Source organism: Rhagoletis zephyria, unplaced genomic scaffold (genome assembly GCF_001687245.7).
Source record: "Rhagoletis zephyria isolate East Lansing unplaced genomic scaffold, Rhagoletis_zephyria_1.1 Rzeph_scaffold_02420, whole genome shotgun sequence".
NCBI lineage: Eukaryota > Metazoa > Arthropoda > Insecta > Diptera > Tephritidae > Rhagoletis > Rhagoletis zephyria.
Window position 1 is genome coordinate 57,322 of NW_016159504.1, and position 10,084 is coordinate 67,405.

Genomic DNA, 10,084 nt, shown 5'->3' on the forward strand with positions numbered 1-10,084 from the left:
CGCGATTCTTTCGAACGGAAAGAAGTGCGAAATCCTTGAGGCACTATGGTAAAAAATTATTTAATAAGCTTCCCGACGAAATAAAAAATGCTAGAAATCTCCAATGCTTTAAAACGAAAGTCAAACAGCTACTTCTTAATAATTTTAATTTCAATATATAAATTTAATATGTCAACTTCTTTGTTATGAGTATCACCGAAACCTGGATTGGAGCGTTGAGCGCTTTTTGATCGCGCTGTCTCCTTTTAACATATACTATTTTGTTAGGTTAGAGGGATTCAGCGTGATCAAGAAGCGCTCAGCGCTCCCATTTAGGTTCGGATGTATTTAAAACGTTATTTGGCTTATACTTAGGTAATTATAATTTAATATTACTTTATATTGTCTAACTTATCCCTTTTAATTTTTTTTCTTCCAATTTATTCTTTTATTAATTTTTTTTTTTCATTTTATTGTAGTAATCTACTCTCACCACAATTGATGGCAAACATTTTTTAAAAAACAATTAAGCTATCTTCTCGTACAAAAACAAGTTTTTTTTGAGAAAATCTGTATTAATCTGAATCGTGTTATCAATAAAGACATAAAAAAAAAAAAAAAAAAAAAAAAAAAAAAAAAAAAAAATTTGGTTAGGTTTGGTGAAGCGGCTACTGAGATATAGTATTTCATCATAAGTGAGCGGGGTTACGCCCATTTTCCAAAAAATTCATAATAGTACTAGCAGACCCGGCAAACTTTGTCCCCCCAAAATAAATTTTTTATATTGAAACATTTTGGTCCAGCATTTTCACCAGCAGTTCACGTTCATGATTTTCAGTGATGCATTTATCTTCTAATATTACGGTTTGGTGGTTGTCAGAAGGCATATTTCCATTGCCGTCTTAAATAACATAGCAAAAGTGTACATGCATACAAAGTAGGGTTGCCAGATTTTTTTAGCGCGAAATCAGTACATTAGACTTTTTCATGCTAAAAAAAATCAGTACTTTTCAGTACACTTTTATTCCAAGCAGAATTACAAATGTAAGTAGTAGATAATACTTTGAAACGCCATAGTACTTGTTTTTAATAATATCTTGGTATGGGTAAGGCTTCCTCAAGTGGGCCCCGAATTTACCAAGATTATACTATTATTTACCAAGAAAAGCAAAAAAAAAATTTGTACCGCAAATAATTTCATTGTATAGTTTCTAGTTTAAAAAAAAATGTGCATTCGGACACTTACTTTCAAAGAAAAATAAAAATTTCCAAAACACTGCAAAAATGTTCAATTGTTGATTAAAAAGAAACTATTAGAATTTTGCAACAAAATTTACACAGTGTGCTTTTCGACTAAAAAACTCGGCGCTGCTTGAATATCATTGAAAAATATTAATCTTGGTAAATTCGAGGCCCACTTGAGGAAGCCCGTTTATAAATAAAATGTAGTTCATAAAAAATAAAAAATGTTGTTCATAAAAAATAAAAAATAAAATAAAATGAGTATGCACTAGAGCATGATAAAAAACATAGTAAGGTAAAACCGTCGTTCTCTCAATTCGTCGGCCATGATTTTTTTTTTGAAGTTTGCCAACATTTTAAGATCATATAAAATTGAGAGTAAAAAAAAGGAATTGTTCAAAGTTGTTGTTGTTTGAGATTGACAATGAGAATGTGTGTGAAAAGAAAAAAGTTTTCTTAGGGGTCGCGCTGGTCGGTTTTTTATAAAACTGCTGATGTTCTCAATTTTTTTAATTTCTTGACATGTTAAAATGCAGCTAAAAATGTGGTTTTTACATATAATTACTCTGGTAATATTGGGGAACTTTCCCTTAATTACACCCCTCTCTTGGACAATTAGAATGGGTCTAGTTCCCGAAAATATGCTCTCGAAAAGACACTAGTAAAATTAAACAGTTGATACTGAAGGATTTACGCATTGTCATGGGATGGAACTTGTTACCAGGGGGTTTCTGGGATCACTAATTAGGAATCTGAAGTCAGTTTTTTGAAATTCAAAATGGCGGATCCAAAATGGCGGTCCATTTTTGTAAAAATGATTGGATTTGTTCGAAACACGGCACTCGAGATTTGTTGGGGTCGCCGATTACGAATCTGAAGTCAATTTTTTTAAATTCAAAATGGCGGATCCAAAATGGCGGTCCATTTTTGTAAAAATGATTGGATTTGTTCGAAACACGGCACTCGAGATTTGTTGGGGTCGCCGATTACGAATCTGAAGTCAATTTTTTTAAATTCAAAATGGCGTATCCAATATATTTTGGATCCGCCATTTTGAATTTCGGAAAACTGACTTCAGGTCCCTAATTAGCAACCTCAGAAACACCGTGGTAACAACTTCCAACCCATGACAATGCGTAAATCGTTCAGTATCAACGTTTTAATCTTACTAGTCTCTTTTCAAGAGCATACTTTTGGGCACTAGGCCCATTCTAATTGCCCAACACAGCTTTGTAATTAAGGGAATGTTCCCCAATAAAACCAGAGTAATTATATATAAAAACCACATTTTTAGCTGCATTTTAACATGTCAAGAAAATAAAAAAAATTAGAACATCAGCGTTTTTATAAAAAACCGACAAGCGCGACCTCTAAGAAAACTTTTTTTCCAAATAAAAAAATACGTCTCTTTTTTTATCATAAATAACAATAATTTGAGGTAGCGTTTATGAATTTCCAAAAAAAAAATGTTTTTGAACCACTCTAGTATACACATTAACATGTAGTGCGAGATACCTTTATAATATTACAGGAGCCAATAGATTATTTTATATACATGACATTTTTTAAAAGCAATAATGAGATCATTTCCACTTTCAGTGCTTAAATAGTCAAAGAACTCTAAACATTATGCATATTTTAATATTACTTTTAATTTGAAGTTCACTTTCTAAAATTTTAATTAGAAGTCGGTTTCTCTCTTTTCGCCAGGAAGTAAACTTTATATTTAAGTTAGTTCCTCTCAGGTGCTTCGTTTGAACGTGGTATGGAAAAAAACAAAATTACTTATTTATTCAAACTGTGGAAAGAGACCTCTATTTAAGGACTGCATCCGTATTTCCTCATGGCTTAAATTATTTTTTCAACTGCGCAAAAACTTTTAAAGACTAAGAATTCGCCAAAATGAATATCTAAATTGAATCAGTAAATTGAGAAAAACGAATTGTAATTTGTTGGCAAAGCCATTCAAGTTGTTTCGTTGCCGTGAACTTGTTTCAAAATTTGTGGCTTTTGCTTAATATAATTGTAAAACTCTGTGCATGTCCTTTTAACGTATTTAGGTACATACTTATATTAATCATTTACTATTGCTTGTGCAAAACGTGCTAAATTAAAAAAAAAATCGCATATGAAAGAGCACCAACCCAACTCGTAATAAATTTAAGTATACAAATTTTAGTATTTAGTATAGAATTATTCAATTGAAATACGCCAATATTAAAATAAAGCGCTTTGCACTTAACGGATGCTTTTTCATAAGTAAGTTAAAAAAAATATATTTAAATTCCATGCTGTCTGTAATGGGATTTGAACCCTGGCGCTCTGGAAATTAGAAAATTGTGGCAAGCGTCTTCGTGCACTCAGCTACAGCCAGACATGTAAATGTGAATTCAAATAATCAGTTTGATTCAACACCACGTGTGCGTGGTATGAAAGTATTGTTTTTAAGTACGAATATTTCAAAACAATAATCAAATAAAAAATATTCACGTTATTTCCCCCAGTAAATTCATACAATTTTTCTTATTATTACAACGCCTTTTTTCTCTCAGTGTAGTCATTTTTATGCAAAATTTGTGCAATCAAATCGAAAACCGGGACACTTAAACGAAATCCGGGACATTTTAAGGTTGGACCGGGACACCGGGACAAATAGTCTAAAACCGGGACATGTCCGGGAAAACCGGCACGTCTGGCAGCCCTATGTTTTCTCCACCACTAAAGCGCTTAACAATTTCTTTCGTTTCCACATTCTTTTCTTAGGTAAACACGTTACGACAAGATTTTTTTGCTAGGTACATATTAAATACATACATATGCATTTACTTACATACATATCTATGGATGTATCCTACCATGACAATAAGCATTTTTATGAATGAGTGACAACCGCCGACTGCTTCGCTTCTTGCTCTGAACAATTTGCGCTTACCCCACTTCCTTCATCTGTCACTGTAAGCCATCATGATTTTAATGCCGATCGTAATAGTAACAATTAGCACTGGCTGCAGCAATCCACCAACAACTTGTAGTCAGTAGACAGTGCAAGTACTCATATTCCAGCACTGACAAGAGCAGTCGCAACAATAGTGGCAACAATGCAGTGGTAATAGCAGCCAACCAACAAGCGTGGCAAAAAGCGAAGTGAGAGCGGCAAGAAGTCCTGACGTCAGTGTGGTAAAACCACAAAATGGAAAAAGTATTAGGCGGATTGACAGCCAAAGAGCCAGCTAGTAGACCAGGCGTCCAGTCAGCCGCCAGATATGGCACAAATACAAAGCAACTCAAATAAAAATAAAAATGTATGCCATTAGTTAGCGAATTATTGCTGCTGATGTCTGAATTATTGCCGCTAAACGTCACAGTTTAGGAAGCACCGGCTCGCACAGCTTTCGCGGCAATACGTCTCTCGGACTGTAGACAGCGTTTCAAAATACCAGTAAAAAGTTTTATTATTTTGTTTAATTGACTATAACCGTTTTTATTATTCAATGTACACATTGTGCTCATTTTTTATTATTGTTTATAGTGTTGTTGTTATGACCGTAGTTGTTGTATTGTATGAATTGTAGTAAGTATTTTGTCTCTTATAGATGCATACATAGATATTTGGTAGTAGTGCAAATGTTTTAATATCTATGTACGTGTTTGTAGGAATGATAATTGTTGTTTTTATTTAAAATAAAGTTCCACTCAATGTATTACCCATTATGAAACTTTATTGTTTTTACTGTTATACCGGGTTTAATTGCTATTGTTGTTATTGCACACTGTAATTTCGCTGAGATTGACGTTCAAGTCATTGCCGCGTTTGCCACATTTGGTCACTTCCCTGCATGAAAAACCAAACCAGTTAGAAAAAATACTAGTTCATAAACTAGTATGTGCCTACCAGTTCAACATTTTCGAAGAACTTAAGCGTTCCGCGACAACTGCCTTTGAATTGCCAAAGCCTAAAATAAAACGCAATTAATTGCTTCTCTCACAAATGTCGGCTGTGGCGTCACGTGAAGACTACTGATACTGGTTCAGGGATCGCAGGTTCGAGGCCGCTTGGAGGTGGTTAAAATTTTTAAAGCTAGATCAATGTAAATAGGAATAATTATTTCAATTTAAATATAAATAACAACCTTAAAACCTAGTTGCATTACAAAAAAAAAAGAAACAAATATATGGGAAGAAATACAAATAGTTGTGCCATAAAAAAATAGATTTAAAATTTTTTTTTTTTTAATTAAATTTAAGAATAACAAAAAAAAACTTTAAATAAAAAATATAAATAAAAGAAATATAAAAAAAATCAAATAAAAAAATTTTCCCTCCGCCCGGGCTTGAACCTGGTACCTCAGGCATACTACGCGAGTGCTTTGCTCTGTCGGCCATTGCGACTGTTGGAGCGCCGCGAGCAAAAAGGCATACTAATGCTTTTCATAGGGGATGAATTGGCAGGCTACCTCATCAACTGGTGTGATGCTACTAGTATTTCTACTAGTAGATGCTGATGCATACAATGACAATTGACATCTCGTAGGACATCGCAATATTAAAAATACCAGTCGCTAACATTGAAAAAGGATAAAACGTGAACTAGCTGGGCTGAAACGCAAACTGGTAGAATTCTAGTTCACAACTAGTAGCTTTCCCTGCAGGGTTGTAACCAAAATAGGTAACTTTTTGAGTTTTTGGTAACTTGGCAACTTTTTTTCATTTTGGTAACTTTTGGTATGTTTGCCGTGTATAAATATTCTGTTCGAATAGCAGTCCAGTTTACAGGATTTATCAGAATTTACAGGAAGTCGTTCCTATAGACATTAAACGTGTAGTGTGAACACTTTTGAGATATTAACTGTGATATTAACTGTTTCTAGTCAGAAGTTATAGGATTTAGTCCCGAGTTTCTTTTTCCTGTAAGTTCATGAAAAGTGTCAAACGATGGGCAGGGTTGCATTTGTAAACAACAACAGATCGCGGCGAAAGGAAATAACCTTATATTTGAAAAAAAAAATTGAAGTAAACAACGAAATATTTGAATATGTATAGATTTTAAAAATTATTTAGTAATATTTCAGCCAAATTGGTTTTGTACAAATGACATGTAAACAAACTGACTTACATTTTTACAGGAAATAGTGCTTTTTGCGTTCTCACTTGAGATAGTAAAATTGTAGTTTGGCAGTACCACAGGTTTTAGTCCGAAGTTCAAAGGAACATACTAAGTATCAGACTAAAAAAATTGGATAATTTGATAAATTGTACTGTGGTTGTGTGTTGCGTTGACAACACTACTAGAAACAATTGCATTGATCAGGCAACACAGCGCTCAGCAAAAATAACTAACCACATATCTAAGAAAATTATCACAGGGTAGTCTACTCGTTAATGTATCACTGTGTGGGGCGGCTGTCACACGTTCAATATTTAAAGCGGGTCGTGATCCATATTGATGGATTTCAAAATAGTGATTAATCGCACGGGAATGCTACATGTTCAATATTTATCGCGTCAGTATTTACATATTTTTGTGTTGAAGGTAGGGCTACCAGATATCTCTGTTGCCAAACCGGGACACTTTAGCTCGCTCCCTTCCATTTCGTTTGGACAAAAACTACGTACGAAAAGATGTAGTAAAAAAACAATTTATCACAGCTAAAGCACAAATAATTTTTCACAATTTTTTTTATTCTTTATAAAACAAATTATACTAAATACATCAAAAAACAAAACTCAAGATATTCAATAAATTTGTATACAAATTTGCAACTTTTTAATTAGACTTTTTGTAAAAAATTTAAAAATGAAGTTTTGCAGCCCATTAAATTTTAGTTGATTTTTGGTATTGTTTTTACTGAGAGTTTCTTCCATACAAACTATATTCGACAATTCTTTTTATATGGAAGACACTGTCAGAAAAAAATGGCTAAAAATCAACGCAATTTTCTGGCTACTTCATACTTTTCAAAATTTTTCTAACATATCTGATTAGAAACTGTGATTTGATGAAGAGTCTCCGAGCCAATAATTTTGTACAGCACTGTACTTATAAGCACTCTAGGTTCCAAGAAAGAAAAAAATTTGAGTACAAGATAACTTTAAAATATCATGCTTANTTTGGTATTGTTTTTACTGAGAGTTTCTTCCATACAAACTATATTCGACAATTCTTTTTATATGGAAGACACTGTCAGAAAAAAATGGCTAAAAATCAACGCAATTTTCTGGCTACTTCATACTTTTCAAAATTTTTCTAACATATCTGATTAGAAACTGTGATTTGATGAAGAGTCTCCGAGCCAATAATTTTGTACAGCACTGTACTTATAAGCACTCTAGGTTCCAAGAAAGAAAAAAATTTGAGTACAAGATAACTTTAAAATATCATACTTATAGTTATTATCATATAAAATATCAGTAAAATTTTTCGTTGCTGTGGACTTGTTTCAAAACTTCCGACTTTTCCTTAATATAATTGTAAAATATGTGCACGTCATTTTTAACGTATTTAGGTACATATCGTCGTTTAAAGTACAAACCGTGTATCGTCATTCTGCAAAACCGCGTAACTGACATTGGCTGCCAAAAATTGGATTTGCTCACACAAGCTCTTGGCTCAATCCGTATCCATTCGTCTTGAAATATACTAGCCAGAAATGCGATTGCTTTATAAAAAAGAGAACCGTTTTGAAATATGAGTGTTTTTACTCTCTAAAAAATAATTTATGCAACCTCACATACGCGGTTTTGCATTATCTTGATACGCGGTTTTGCATTTTGTTGATACGCGGTTTTGTATTTGAAACGACGATATGTATATTAATCATCAACCATTGCTTGTGCAAAGTTCAACTATCTGAAGATGTAACAATTTCACAAATGAAACCGGTGCACTGAGAGAAAGAAGTTTAGAATTAAAAAACGTGCTAAATTAAAAAAATACGCATATGAAAGAGCACCAACCCAACTGGTAATACATTTAAGTATACACATTTTATTATTCACTCTAGAAATATTAAATTCAAATACGCCCATATAGAAATGAAGCGCTTTGCACTTAACGGAAGCTTTTTTCATGATTAAGTTAAAAAATATATATTTAAATTCCATGCTGCCTGTAATGGGATTTGAACCCTGACCCTCTGGAAATTAACAAATTGTGGCAAGTATCTTTGCGCACTCACTACAGCCAGACATGCTGAGTTTGAATCAACACCACGCGTGCGTGGTATTAAAGTGTTGTTTTTAAATACGAACATTTTAGAACGATAATCAAATAAAAATATTCATGTTTACTATGCGTTATTTCCCTCAGTGAATTCATAAAATTGTAGTTATTTTTGAACTTTTATTTAAATTTGTGCAATCAAATCGAAAACCAGGACATTTAAATGAAGCCCAGGACATTTTAAGGTTGGACCGGGACACCGGGACAAATAGTCTTAAACTGGGACATGTCTGGGAAAACCGGGACGTCTGGCAGCCCTAGTTGAAGGGTTTAAAGTCCAATAGATGAAAATAATCTATACTTTTTATTATATGTATGGTGATTCCACATCTAATTTGCTCGAAATTCAACGCGAAATGGTGAGCTGTGAATTGATATCACCAAATATGCCACACGTTCAATACTTATTGACAGATCTTTGATCCATATATAGAGGATATGAAAGAAGGAGATTTGAACGGCACCGAGAAGTTAGCTACTCTTTAAATGCAAAATATTACTTAGAATATTGCAATCGTTTGTAGGTCGTTTGTAGCTCTATGATAGATACAAATTAACGTTTGATAGATGTCCCTATTTCTAAAATAAGAAAATTAAAAAAGCTCAACTTTTTACGGAAGGTAGCCCCTGTTTTTTTTTTTTTAATTTTGATGATAGAATGTTGAATTGCCGACTAAGTGATGCAGAATCGTTTGTAGGTGATTGACAGATGACATTCGGTCTCCTTTAATGCGCAATATATATGTAAATTATTGACGTGAAACGGTTTTGGAGAAATANCACAATCGTTTGTAGGTCGTTTGTAGGTCTATGATAGACAAAAATTAACGTTTGATAGATCTCCCTATTTCTAAAATAAGAAAATTAAAAAAGCTCAATATTTCTACGGAAGTTAGCCCCCCATTTTTTTAATTTGCCGATAGAATGTTGAATTGCTGACTAAGTGATGCAGAATCGTTTGTAGGTGATTGATCGATGACATTCGGTCTCCTTTAATGCTCAATATATACATAAATTATTGACGTGAAACGGTTTTGGAGAAATGTGTTGTACCTAAATAGAGCCAAGTGTACCGAATGTATCTTTATCTTACTTAGAATATTACTTAGAATATCACAATCGTTTGTAGGTCGTTTGTAGGTCTATGATAGACAAAAATTAACGTTTGATAGATCTCCCTATTTCTAAAATAAGAAAATTAAAAAAGCTCAACATTTTTACGGAAGTTAGCCCCTGTTTTTTTTTTTAATTTTGATGATAGAATGTTGAATTGCCGACTAAGTGATGCAGAATCGTTTGTAGGTGATTGACAGATGACATTCGGTCTCCTTTAATGCGCAATATATATGTAAATTATTGACGTGAAACGGTTTTGGAGAAATATGTTGTACCTAAATAGAGCCAAGTGTACCGAATGTATCTTTATCTTACTTAGAATATTACTTAGAATATCACAATCGTTTGTAGGTCGTTTGTAGGTCTATGATAGACATCAATTAACGCTTGATAGATCTCCCTATTTCTAAAATCAGAAAATTAAAGAAGCTCAACATTTTTACCACCCCTGTTTTTTTAATTTTGCCGATAGAATGTTGAATTGCCGACTAAGTGATGCAGAATCGTTTGTAGGTGATTGATAGATGA